Consider the following 14,555-nt stretch of genomic DNA (forward strand, 5'->3'; position numbering starts at 1 on the left):
ATGTTACATTATTTAATTATTTGTATTTTTTAATTTAACCACACACAAGGTTAAACCCTCAATGGATTTGCAATTTATTCATCATTACCTTCAAGATGTTAATTCTATTTTGTATGTAACATGGATGAATAAATATTATTATCACCATATCGATACAGTAAGTTCCTGAAACTAATTGTATATATGTATACCTATAATATACCTAATAATTTTATCAAATTTTAGATACCTGAAGGAATCTCCAAAGTAATATATAAACAGTCTCATATGTGGCAGTCATTCATTTCAAAGTCGAGCTGATACAAAGTGGTAGAAGAACAAAAATGAAAGTCAAAGTAAATTCATTGAAACTTCCAAAAATGAAAGGTGAGTTATTTTATTTGGTACAAATATACAGATGACTCAAAATATTTTTGAGTAGATTTTGTATGTTATTGTTATTGATTTATCTCTCAGCCAACTCGTGGTTTCTCATGTTATTATCATTGATTTTCAGAGGAATCCGTGACGATGTTTGATGACTTTCTTCAATTCATGAATTCCACAGATATGGATAACAGGAATTCGAAACAACAACATGAATGGCAGGAACTGCTAGACAAAGATCAACCCATTGAAGACGATTCAACCAGTGTTTCTCTTTGGTCCCTGCTGAATGAATTTTTTCAACCTTTACTATCTGATAAGAGTTTGAATGACTCTGGACTCTCAGAAATAGTGAAGTGCACACCAACTGATGTCACTTGTTCTCAACAAATTGAACAACATCGAAATAAGAGTTACTATGATATAATAGAGTGTGACGAAAATTATAGTAGTCCCGATCCAGTTCTGGATGAGAAAATGTTGAAAAGGGAGCAATATGAACGAAATAGGGCCTCCATATTGAAGAAGATTGCCCTAATGAATTCGACCGATGGAATATCAACTTCGGAACCATCAGAGGTCGAAGAGATGGAGAGGGTGTTCATTCCAAATATCGCAGATCGCGTTAAATCCAGGAAAAGAAAAATACAAAAAGAAATTCATGGACCAAAAAAACGTGTACATAAAAAAAGGAAGTCTTATAGCCTTCTGTCACAGGAAACATTTTTCAGATCATACATGGAAGGATTGCTCAATTGAAATGATCATTTCGCAAAATTATACTCATGTACTGACTAACAGAAGAGCAGACAAGTTCATGAGTTTGACATGGATTAGCAGGGCTGGGTTTAATGCTGTTCCAGAACCAAGGTAGGTGCAAAATCAAAAATTTGGAAGTTTTATGGAAGCTCTGCTGGACTTTGAAATTATTTGGTTTGCAGAATATGGAAGTAGCACATCAGTTTACTGAATTTCTTCACTAGGAGGAAGAGGATTTCTAATTTGACATCAGAATATTACAGGTCACTCATGCGAATCAGCGTTACAACTAACAGTTACAGAGTGAAAAAAAAAGTATTGATAGGAAAGAATATATTGTTGCTATATTTCTAGATTTCAAGCGTGCCTTTGAAACAATCAATAGGAAAACTTCAATCAATAAACTGAAGTATTATGGTGTGAATTGAAAACCTTTAAACTGGTTAGATACACAGTAAAAATAAAATTCTCAAAGTGAAGAAAATTATCTCGATTTAAAGAAATCTTGCTCTCCTATATTCACGAAGAAATATTTTTTTTAAGTGAGAAACATATTCTCTCAAGTTAAATTTGAATCATTATTTCAAATGGACTGAATAAATGGTTCTTTTAAGTAAAAAAAAATATTCCACCAAGATTGTGCATACATTTCAATAGAAATCATCACATTAGATCAAGAGAAGTAAATATGCATTCTTTAGTCTGAGCAAAATTTATCTCGAAGCAAAACTGTTTTGGGTTTTTAAAGATTGATGTTTTTACTTGGAACATTATTTAAATGTCTCCGTATGAGATATTAATTGTTTTCCTTTGAAGAAAAGCATTTTTCATTGGAACGCTTCTATTTATATAAATCAAATAAATTCATTTACTTCATCAGAGATGAACTTATGTTTCTGTTTATAAACTGTCCCTCTCGTTTGGATGTATTTAGTTACTTGAATCCAAAGTATCTCATCTATAATATGAACAGCTATAAGTGATAAGGGAAGAAACTAAATAATACATTGCATATTATGATTGGTTTATTTGAAGCAATTGCAAATCATAAATATTATCCTGAAAAAGCATGTGATAAAAAACAAAACGTAATAGAGAACTAAATTTTCTCTGCTAATCTCTGCTTGAATATCAAATGCACACTTTTGAGAGATTATACAGTTATACTAATAACATAAATAAATATTCAATAAGAAAACATATATAAAAAAGGGACATATTCTTGACAAATTGCAAATTAACAAATAAAATGAAATCGAAGCCTATAAACAACATTACAACTCACACAAGAAAATGAATTAATTTATTAGTCATTTTACACAAATGAAGTTTTCAAAACTAGATGCCATTCTGGTAAATAACATTAAAAAAATCACTATCGTCCATCAAGTTCTGCAGTCTGCTTTTGTTTATCCATAATTTCCGGAACATCACTTGGATTCTGAAACGAAAAAAAAAATCAGCACATCATCCTTAGCCACCATTTCAAATATACAGAAAGGTAAGAATATGAAAACAGCAGCCACTTAACCAAAAAAAAAATGTTTTTCAATAAAACACTGTTTAAGTGGGTCTATTCCGTTAACCAACCCAATTGTTGTTCGCATGCGAATGATAATCCTCAAAATTTTAAACTAGTCTGAGGTCTTATTATTTATTATACGGTTCCTAGCAAGTTAAAAGGTGCTTAAACATTATTTGATCAGAAATAAATAATCAATTCAAAAGACGTGTTCAGTATTTATATTCATTATTATTTGTTTACTCTCTCATTTACCCTGTATATAATTATATTTAGTTTGATGTTCAGTTGTTGTAACTAAAACAAAGAGAATAAAAAAAACTTTTTTGACTGACATTGAATTTCAATATTTCGTTCTTCGAGACCGGATTTAACTTAGATATTCCAGGTAAAATACAACATTAATTGGTCCTTCGAGCCGGATTTAACTTAGATATTCCAGGTAAAATACAACATTAATTGGTCCTTCTACGCCTTTACCGAATCAACCTATTGAGACATGTCAAAAAATCGAAGAAGCGAGAGATTAGCGGAAAAACGGGAAAAGGAACCGATTTCTATCAGTAGTGAAAGGGAACAAGACAACATTTCTTCCCGTGGCTTACAGTTGGAGCAAGGTAATGACATTGATGACAAAAACTCCACTTGTAAGTACTCACATGCAGACAGCAAGAAGAAAATGTCACGGCAGGGTTCCATTCAAGAAAAGAAATCGATTAAGTCCAAAACTAGTAGCGCCCGTTCAGAAAAAGTCAAAAAAGAATTGATGATTCAGACAGAAATCAAGAAGAAAGAATTGGAGCAGAAATTATTGAAGAAAGAACAAGAGATTCTCGACTTACAATTAGCCTTCAAGTTGTCACAAATAGAATATGAATCTTCGGATGTATCAGTGGAAGATGAGTCTCCATCATGTGGATCAGGGTCAGTGATTAACAATGGTTCGAATGTTCAAAAATGGGTAAACGAGTTCACTTGGAATGGTAATAATGACACAAAAAATTGCACGCCTTGCTGTTCTCAGGTATGTGAACCATTTTCTACATTGTCAAACGCAGAAATATATCCTACTCCTAAAAATGCAAACAACTGTCAAAATGACGTTAGGAAAAATTTCAATTCACGAGAAACTAGTCAATCAATTGACAATAATGACATAAAGAAAATTTTGACTTGACAGAGTGTTCCGAAAGACTTGCCGAATTTTAATGGGGATCCTACAGAGTGGCCCAATTTCATTCACCAGTTTGAAAATTCTACTGCTTTGTGTGGTTATTCAAAAGAGGAGAATCAAAGCAGGTTACAGAAATGTCTTAAAGGTCCTGCCAAAAAAATAACACAAGCATTATTAATACTTCCGCAAAATGTTGATAAAGTAATAGAATTATTAAAAAATAGATTTGGTCGATCTGAACATATTATTACTTTATTACTCGATCGTTTGAGAAAATTTCCAATAATTGAGGAAGACAAATTAGATATTTTGATAGCATTTTCAGACGAAGTTAAAAATTTTGTATATACTGTCCAGTCATTGGAGGAGAATGAACACTTATGTAATCCTTTGCTATTACAAGAACTTCTGAATAAATTACCGACTTCTTACAAATTGAATTGGGTAGAATATATTACTGAGAAGACAGTAAAAAATAAACTCATTAAATTTTGTTCATGGTTAGGATCTAAAGCTAATGCAGCTCGTCAACTTCAAATTCCACAAATTTCAGAATTCAAGGCTAATAAAGAAAATTACAGAAATGAAGATATCACTTTAGCCACAAAATTTGTTAGCAAAAAATGCATTTGCTGTAAAGATCAATTTCATGGTTTATTTTCATGTCATGTTTTCAAGTCGTTTTCCGTTGATGAAAGATGGTCCTTTGCGACAAAGAATAGAATTTGTTTTTCTTGCCTGACACCTTTTCATGGTTTGAAAAATTGTAGAAGAAAAAAAGATATGTACAGTAGATGGATGCAAGAGAGTACATCATGAGCTTTTACATAAAAATGAAGAGAATAGAGAAACAAATTCTACTTCGCAAGTCACTGATATTGAAACCAATTGTCATATTTCATCAAATAGACGAGTGTTACTGAAAATTTTACCAGTCTCTATTTCGAATGGCAAAAAAGAAATTGATACATATGCTCTTTTGGACGATGCTAGTACCATAACTTTAATTGATAAAGATCTCGCTGATGATTTGGATCTTGATGGTCCTCAAAAGTCTTTATGTATCCAATGGACAAATAATCAGACAGAAGAGCAGGATGACTCAAGAATTGTTACTTTCAAAATATCGTCAAAAACGTGTAATTCTAATTCGAATTTTTATTTGAGGCATGTTCGAACGATCAAAAATCTTTCATTGCCAAAACGAACTGTCGATATTGATCACATTTCTTTGAAATATCCTTATATTGACAACAAAATACAATCTATGATCGATGTACGTCCTAAAATTTTGATTGGTCAAGACAATTAGCCATTGTTGGTAAGCAAGAAAATAATTTCGGGGCCTTGGCATGGACCCGCACTCACGAAAACATTGTTAGGTTGGGTAGTCCACGGAAATTTACATCATAGTAATGATAATATGAATACATTTGTTTGTTTTGTGGATTTGAAAGAAAAAGATGAATTAGACATTTTCCATGACCTGATTAAAGAATCATTTCCTACTTCAAGACAATCTTTATCCAGAGAAGACATTAGAGCTCAAGAGATCATGGATTCTACAATGCGGAGAATAGGTGACACGTTTGAAACAGGACTGCTTTGGAAAAAGAGTAATCATCATTTACCGGAAAGTAAAAAAAATGCCATGAGAAGACTCGTTTGTACGGAAAGGAGAATGCACAAAGATGAAGAATTTGGTCGAATGTATTGCGAAAAGTTTGAAGATATGATTAAGAAAAATTATATATCGAAAATTTCTAATGCAGAAGATAATCTCAACGACGGAAAAATCTGGTATTTGCCACACTTCGGTGTCATGAATCCAAACAAACCCAATAAATTACAAATCGTATTTGATGCCTCTTCGATAAGTAATGGTAATTCCTTAAACGACTTTCTGCTGACAGGACCGGATTTGTACAATTTACTTCAAACAATTCTTCTGAATTTTAGAATAAAAAGATATGCGTTTTCAGTAGACATCAAAGAAATGTTTTTGAGAGTGAATGTCCGGAAAGAAGACAGATCAGCACAGAGAATTTTATACAGAGGAATGCGAAGAGATGATGATCCAGGTATATATGAAATAAATGTGGTATTTTTTGGTTCATCGTGTGGCCCGTGTTTAGCCCAGGAAGCCAAGAACAGAAATGCCAAAGAATTCCAAGAAGAATATCCTGAAGCGGTCAAAGCCATCATCAATGATCATTATATGGATGATTATCTTGGGGGAGCAGATAATGTCCAGGAGGCAAAACAATTGATAAGGGACGTAATATATGTACATAGTAAAGGTGGATTCATTATATGTAATTGGATTTCCAATAACCCGATTTTATTTCAAGACATAGATGACTCACTATTGGCCAAATTTGACGAAAATTTGAATTCTTCAGAGGAAAGAATTTTGGGTATATGGTGGAACCCCAAAAAAGATATCTTTCAATTCAAAACAAAATTCCATAAAATTGACAAAAAATTTATTGGAAGGTAACAGAAGACCGACAAAACGAGAAGTACTCAAGATCGTCATGTCAGTCTTCGATCCCCTCGGATTTCTCGCAAACTTTTTGATACAAGGTAAAATCATATTACAGAAAACATGGAGAAGTCAGATAGGATGGGACGACGAAATACCAGACAGTTTGATTATCAAATGGGAGAAATTCATACAAGATTTGAGGAAAGTTGATGATTTTAAATTGCCAAGACAATATTGTGAAATGAATAGGTCCGATTCTGAAATTCAGCTTCATATCTTCTGTGATCCCTCTGAGAATGCGTATGCAAGTGTCGCATATTTGAGATGGTCTGGAAAAGATGGCATTAAAGTTTGTTTTTTGAACGCACGAACCAGAGTATCACCAATAAAACCACTATCTATACCAAGACTTGAACTACAGGCAGCATTAATTGCATCACGGCTGGGTTCAAGCTTAAAAAGCGTTTTGAACTTAAAAATTGATGATACAATATATTGGACTGACTCGAAAACAGTATTATATTGGATTCGATCGGAAGCTCGACGCTTCAAAATGTTCGTAGCGCAACGTTTGGGAGAAATTCAAGAGCTCACGAATACTTGTGATTGGAGATATGTTGGAACAAAAGAAAACGTGGCAGATGAAGCAACAAAGCAGTACTCGAAGATGGATTTTTCTCCTGACTGTAGGTGGTTAAAGGGACCAGAATTTTTGTACATGACCGCAGAATTTTGGCCTGTTGAAGAAAAATTCAGAACAAATAATAATGGACAAAAAGTAGACTTAGAAGAAAATAATGTACTGGTTCATGTAAATATGAACGATAAAGGAAATGTAGTTACGACTGATCCAAATAAATTCTCTAAGTGGCAAAAATTATTGAGATCAACCGCTTGGATATAAAGATTCATACAAAATTGTAAAACAAGAGCAAAAACTTCAGGTGAATTAGAAGTATCAGAATTAAATCAAGCTGAAAAAAAATCTACTTAGCAGATGTCAAGAGGAAACATTTAGTGAAGAAATGAAATCTTTGAGAATTCATGGCATTGTGAAAAATACGAGTCGCCTGTATACATTGGATTGTTTCCTTGATGAAGAAGGCTTGATCAGATTGGGTGGAAGATTAGATAACTCCAAACTTTTAGATTTAGGACAAGACACTGTATTCAATAGCATGAGACAAAAGTTTGGATACTACGTATGCGAAAAGCTATCCGCAGTTGCTGGACAAACTGCCAAAAGTGTAAGAACAGGAAATCCTTGCCGAAACCTCCGATTATGGGACAGCTTCCAACATGTAGAATAGAACGGACAGTGAGACCTTTTATAAAAACTGGAGTTGATTATTTTGGACCTCTTTTAGTTTCAGTCAAGAGAAGTCGGGAGAAGCGATATGGGGTGATATTCATTTGTATGGTTACACGAGCAATTCACTTAGAGATTGCACACGACCTGAGCACGGATGGTTTCATTCATGTTTTTCGACAATTTGGTAGTAGACGAGGTTTTCCGCAAGAGATGTATAGTGACAATGGAGGGAATTTTAAAGGAAGTGACAGAGAACTTCAAAAAAGTTTGGAATCGTTTGACCAAAATAAAATAAAGGAATTTTGTACGCTGAAAAATGTGAAATGGTTTTTCAACCCGCCATTAGCTCCTTTCATGGGTGGATCATGGGAGAGTTTGATAAAATCTATCAAGAAAAATGTGTCGGAAGTTCTTACAACAAGATACCCCCAGGAATATGTTTTAAGGACAGTATTTGCAGAAGTTGAGAATATTTTGAACTCGAGACCACTTACCCATGTACCCAATGATCCAGATGATATGGAGGCTCTAACTCCAAATCATTTTTTGATTGGAACTTGTTATTCAGCGTTACCTTGTGCTGAAACTGATGAAAGGGATTTGTGTTTATTGAACAAATGGAAGGCAGCACAAAAGCTCACAGATTTATTTTGGCAAAGGTGGGCTAAAGAATATCTACCATCTCTAGCAAAACGAGATAAATGGCACCAGCAGAGAAGAAATGTCAAAATAGGGGATATTGTTCTATTTTATGACTCCAATAGTCCACGGAACATTTGGCTGAAAGGAAGAATTACAAATGTTCACCTGGGAAGGATGGCAAAATCAGAGTGGTTGATGTTGTTACAGCTTCTGGAACAACATTCAAACGAGCTGTATCTACACTTCGCATACTTGATGTATTCAAAGAGAAGTCTCCCGAGAATAATCAGATTTGAAGTAATTTCTTTCATTCGAATCAATTACTGCGGGAGAGAATGTTCAGTATTTATATTCATTTTTATTTGTTTACTCTCTCATTTACCCTGTATATAATTATATTTAGTTTGATGTTCAGTTGTTGTAACTAAAACAAAGAGAATAAAAAAAACTTTTTTGACTGACATTGAATTTCAATATTTCGTTCTTCGAGACCGGATTTAACTTAGATATTCCAGGTAAAATACAACAAGAAGTACCTCAAATCCCTTTGAAGTGGACAGAAGTCTATACAGAAAAATTGCCTTTAAAAATAATAATTTTGGAATCGTTATAGGTGAGTATTATCAGAGGATCAATGAAAAATATAAAATGTTTCACTAAAAAAATGTGACTTATGATCATACAAACTCACTTGAAGGAATATGATTCGCTATTTGAATAACAGCATTCACTGTTTTCATGTTTTTGGAAATTCATATTTCATCTCTAGTGAGTTTGGTAATATTTCTACCTATTTCTTACATTCCTAAAGGAAATCTATCAAATGATTTTAAGCTGAGTAGGATATATTCAATTTGTTCCCGATTAATAACATAAAAACATTTCTGAAGTGATTACAGAAAGCAAAGACGTTTCGGATTTCAACAAATATTTACATGTTGAAATCAAAAAGTGGCTGTCACATATAGAAGCTTTTTATACCTACTGGTGCCTATTTTGGTATTTTTTGTATCACAATTTATTGTCGAAACTATAAGTACCGCTATGTTTCAATGAAAACTGAATTCGGTCTAAGAGAAAATAAAATTTCATTTAGAGAAAATGCTCTTATTTGAAACAAGATGAAATATATATTCAAAACAAGAGATTGGCAAATTTGAATCAACGTGGAGGATTTTTCAGTTCAAATTAATATACGCTTGCAGAGCTTGGCAAATGTAATAATGCATGTATGAAAAATTATGGAGCATTGGTTAAATTTTCGCAAAATTAAAAGTTGCCGTCAAAGTTTACCACTTTCTCTTCGCTACTACGTATACAACGCGGTACTTACTGTTATAGCGGAGTTTTATCCAATTATAATACTTACCCATGAAAATATCTTTCAACTGTGGAAGACCCCAGTCTTGTAAAATCTGTTCCATTATGGTAGATACAACATAATCGGAAAGAAATTGCACTGCCTACAGACACATAAAACACTTCCTCCTCAAATTCGCAACACACCAACATCACTTTCCAACACATACTGGCGCGTACGCGATGCTTTCAACGGAATTCCCCGCTCCCCTCTCACTTAAGAGGGTCATAGAAAGACCAGAACACCACAGGTTTTTTCAAACTAAAATGAATGAAATACTTCTTTAAAAGAAACCCTGTTCATTCTATACAAGATTCCTGTTATTTTCAGTCGATCATAATATAGTTTTGTATGTAGATTCACAAAAGTCTTGTTATACACGAATTGAGTTATTTGAAGGGATACAGTATTAAATTCAAACAAACTCTATGTGTTCAGATCAAGTTGATATTGCTCTCCATTTGAAACAGTTTATTTTTCCCTTCAAATAGGTGGTGGATTTTGAGATGATATTATATTTTCTTGATTCAAAATAGTTCATCTTCTCAATGATATAATCAAACGAATGATGTCGTTGAAAGGCCAAGAAATTTGATTTCTTTGTTGAAAAAAGTATGATTTTCTGGTGGAACATGGCGACGTTGGCATAAAGTAATAGTTTTTCCAATAGAGATAAAAATTTCAAAGCAACCTATTATCTTCTTTTAAAGAAATACTTTTTACTGTGTTGAGCAAAGAAGTCAAATGACTAAAATTTGTGATGTAATGTCAGATCAAATTATAAATGACAAAGATGTACCACAAGGCAGTGTTTTCGGAGCACTGCTATTCATTCTTTATATAAATGATATCAACTATGTACCTGGTTCACACCACATTAATTTATTTGCTGATATACTTGTATATACGGAAAACTGTGATTTGAAAGAAGGTGTACAAAATATCAATATATCTTTAAAGAACATTGAATTATATCTACAAGTGAATAAACTCAAATTAAATATCAATAAATCTAAGGCAATGATTGTTACAACAAATTCGAATCAAAGAAAGATTGATACAAACGACGTTGATATCATCATATTCAATAATCAACTCACAATTATAAATGCAGCTCCGTGTCACGAACCCCGTCGATAAAAGTATGGACGCTAATCCAGTGGGTAAAGTTATCTGGTGCTTCTAGGTAGGAGTCTTACCGATCTTTCGACTTAAGCCCCAAACTCCTGCATGGATGGACCTTGAGTTCTAATCTTCAGTTGAGCTCGGTATACTTGTTGAAGGTGATCACTACCATACCTGCCTTCCAAAGCTGATACAACTGCTTCATAATCCTTCTGCCTATTGACCGGAATATTTTGCAGAATTTTGAAGGACATTCCTCGTACTGCCAGTATGAGAGCTGCTACTTTCTCCCATTTTTCCATCTATTATTTTCCTCAGCAGCCTCAAATTATCTTCACTATGATTTCCTACTACATACTAAAGGCTACGTCCATCAAATCTTGTAATATTACTCCAACTGAAACTAAGTCATAATGAAGAAAAGAGAATTAAAACTTTCTATGTTTTTCACCACTTTTATTTGTAACTAACGTTACTACTGTTTCATAATATACGATTGTTACGAAAGCAATGAGATTTCTACAACTGAAATCATAAGGAAGAAATTGAATAGTACAGGCCATAACGTGAGCTGCTGTGACAAAACTCTTCAGAATTGGATAAAGAATCTAGGATTTACATTTAGAATAATGAACAAACTTCAAGCAGTTATGAAAAGCAGAAAAATAGTGGAATTGCTTAGAACAAATAACTAAATATAGACAAGAACCACGGCAAATTTTTCTATTTGGACGAAACTTGGTATGACATTCACGACACAGTTACGAAAGGGTGGACTGATGGTTCGAGAATGTGTCCGCCTAATATGCCTGCAAACAAAGGATCGCGACTAATCATTGTGCATTGCGGAGGAAGTAAAGGATGGGTTCCGAATTCTTTGAAATTATGTGGAAAAAACTGGAAGATCTCAATTTTGACTATCATAAGAACATGGCAGCTAATATTTTTGATGAATGGTTTGAAAACACATCGATCCCAAATTTGGATGCGAATAGTATGATGTTTCTTGACAACACTTCCTATCATTCGCGACAGCTCATCAAAGTACCGAATAAAAATTCGACGAAAGATGGAATACAAAATTGTTTAATGGATAACAATTTGTATTTTGGATATTACTACATCAAAAACCAACTACTTGGAGTTTTACAGACAAAAACATTTGAAAAAGTGTATGCCCTTGAGAGTATGTCTGAAAAGTATGGACACACCATACTGAAACTTCCTTCCTATTTTTGTGTTTTCAATTCCATCGAGTTGATTTGGGAAAAATTGAAACAAAGCATCAGGCGTAAAAATAATTCTCCAAGATTTGAAGAAGGTAATAGTTAATTAAAGAAGAAGTATCTTATATTACCGAAGAAGACTGGCAGATAAGGGTTGAAAAAGTAATATAGTTGACAAAGACTATATAGAGATGGAACACTTATCTTTGTCTAAGGATTTAAAATCGGTTAACCACAATGTAAAAAGCATTGGATGGAGGTTGCCAGAGCCATCTATACTTTTTTTACTAGAAATTCTGAAATTGTATCCTGTAATGTGGTGCCTTCATCGGAAGAAAAGCAAAACTTTCATTGAAGAAAGTGCAAAAAAAAATTATGAATGAAATAATGTTGACCTGAATTAAAGTCGAGATACCTATAGTTTGCATTCAGATGTTTGAAATATCAGATTTACTGAAAAATAATAACCAAGTATAGATATTGAGGTATATCGTTTCAAGGCAATTCCACTTATCCAATTATCTTGAAATTTGGCAGGGATTCATATCACTCGATTGACAATGCATTAACGACATTTACAATAGAAGAAACATAGAGGTTGACTTTGGTGAATTGAAAGATTTTTATCAATATTCATGATAGATGAAGAGTTTTGTAATTTAATTTCAATTCTATTAAAATTGGTATTTTGAAGTCGAAGATTAGATTCAAGATGGCGGATAAGCTAGATGATTCATGATCTGATTCCATTTGAAATTGGTATGCAGGTGCTTTTTGGGCCATGATTTTCCATTACCTTTTTATTGACTCGCTTTCTTGTCTGTTTGTTTTGGACAAATCTTGTGAAGTGAAATTTGTTCAACTTCTTGTTGCAATTTGGCAGATGTTCATAATTTCCGTGACAATGCATTATGAAATTTTTGTTACAGAAAAAGAAAACAAAATGTACCTGAAATATGATTATGTTCTGATTCTATTGAAAATTGGTTTGTGGGGGTTTTTGGAGCCAGATATTATGAATTAATAGTCAAGATGGCGACTCCAAGATGACTACCAGTTTAGTGATTTTGATCCGATTCGTTTGAAAACTGATATGTGGGGGTTTTAGGGATCCGGGATTGTGAATTTTTAAAGACAATTCTCAAGTTCAAGATAGCGGACGAGTTTTGTGATTATGGTTAGATTCGATTCAAAATTGGTATGTGGGGAATAAAGACGTCGGAGATTAGGAATCTTTTGTAAAAATAGAATTAAATAGGAATTCAATGACATTTTTGGTTTTTGCCAACCCCAAAATCTCGGGCTGCGACCGCGCCTGTTCAAAAGATATACTCACCAGACAGCATTCGTAACATATTTATGATGCAGAATGGCATTTCACTATACACAGACTTCCATTATATTTTTGTTTATGAAAATATATTTCTCCATTCAATCAGTCATCTCAATGAAAATAAATCTTTACTTTCAGACTTTTCCAAATTTTGTATGATTTCTATTCCTGAATTTTCAATAGGTATTCAATATGCATGCCCTCCAAAAAAATATTCCCAATTGAAATTAAAAGATTATTGTGGAATTAGAAATTTTCCATCATAGAGTTTTTCTAATTAAAAAAAAATATTATATGGTCTGTGTGTGTGTCTGTGTCAAAACAAAAAAAATGACAGAATCAATGAAACCATATGAAAATATTTTTCTGTTTGTTTGTATGAAAACGAAATAATAATGATATAATTCTTATAAGATATTTTATTCACCTTCAAAAAATTTTTATAGAAAACATATGTTACAATAGTCACACAACAGTTTTTTGTTTAGGTACGTCACAATATCGTAGAGAGTATTCTAAAACTGAAAATATATAAGAATAAAGAAAAAAATTGTAAGTGTATCAAAAATTAGATATTTACATATATAAACTAGTCACACTTATACATATATAAACAGTTTCAACTTTAGAGGCACACAGATGGAAAACACAGAAACATTAATCACAAGATCTGTAGTCCACACTCTTAACAAGCAAAAAATAAGTATTAAGACCCATGATTGAAGAAACATTTCATTTATATCATATAGTGGATTCAGTAGCAATGATTGTTTTAGTTGGTATTTGATTACTATAACTAATTTATGTTAAAATACTAAGTTTTTCATTTTTTGTCCCTGCCCTTGTTTTTATTCTACTTGAAATATCTTTACAGTATTTGAAAACTTGTGTACGTAACAACAGATCAACAATATATTTTCAGTGTTCTTTATATTTTTCTTGTGCCTCAAATCAATCAGGAAGATACTTAAAAAGTTGTTTATTTGCTTTGTCTCTAATATTGCTGATTATGTTTTTGGCACAGTATTTTTTGATATACTGGTTATAACATAGCATTGTCTTAGGTGAATTGCCTCATAAAATTTGAGGGCGTTTTCAAACCATTTGAGTTTTGAATATTATAATTTCTGTAAAAAGTCAATAACTCATCATCATCTGCAAATCTTCCTCGCTTTGTAAAATAACTCTTCATTCACGACATTTAAATCGGTCTAAACATTTTTTTACTAAGTAACCAGCAAGGTATAC

The 14,555-nt window shown here is 32.8% G+C and overlaps 1 long non-coding RNA gene across 1 annotated transcript; it reads left to right on the top strand.

The window, feature by feature from the left end:
- Positions 1-163: 163 nt before the first annotated feature.
- On the top strand, positions 164-1,826 carry LOC141482632 (uncharacterized). The gene is made up of 3 exons (XR_012465625.1): positions 164-366; positions 497-1,236; positions 1,308-1,826. It is a non-coding gene; the product is annotated as an uncharacterized lncRNA (long non-coding RNA).
- The last annotated feature ends 12,729 nt before the right edge of the window (positions 1,827-14,555 follow it).

The sequence above is a fragment of the Leptinotarsa decemlineata genome, unplaced genomic scaffold (assembly GCF_025532065.1).
Source record: "Leptinotarsa decemlineata unplaced genomic scaffold, Ldec_3_MD MMD2_tig00001719_RagTag_RagTag, whole genome shotgun sequence".
NCBI classification, from domain to species: Eukaryota; Metazoa; Arthropoda; class Insecta; order Coleoptera; family Chrysomelidae; genus Leptinotarsa; species Leptinotarsa decemlineata.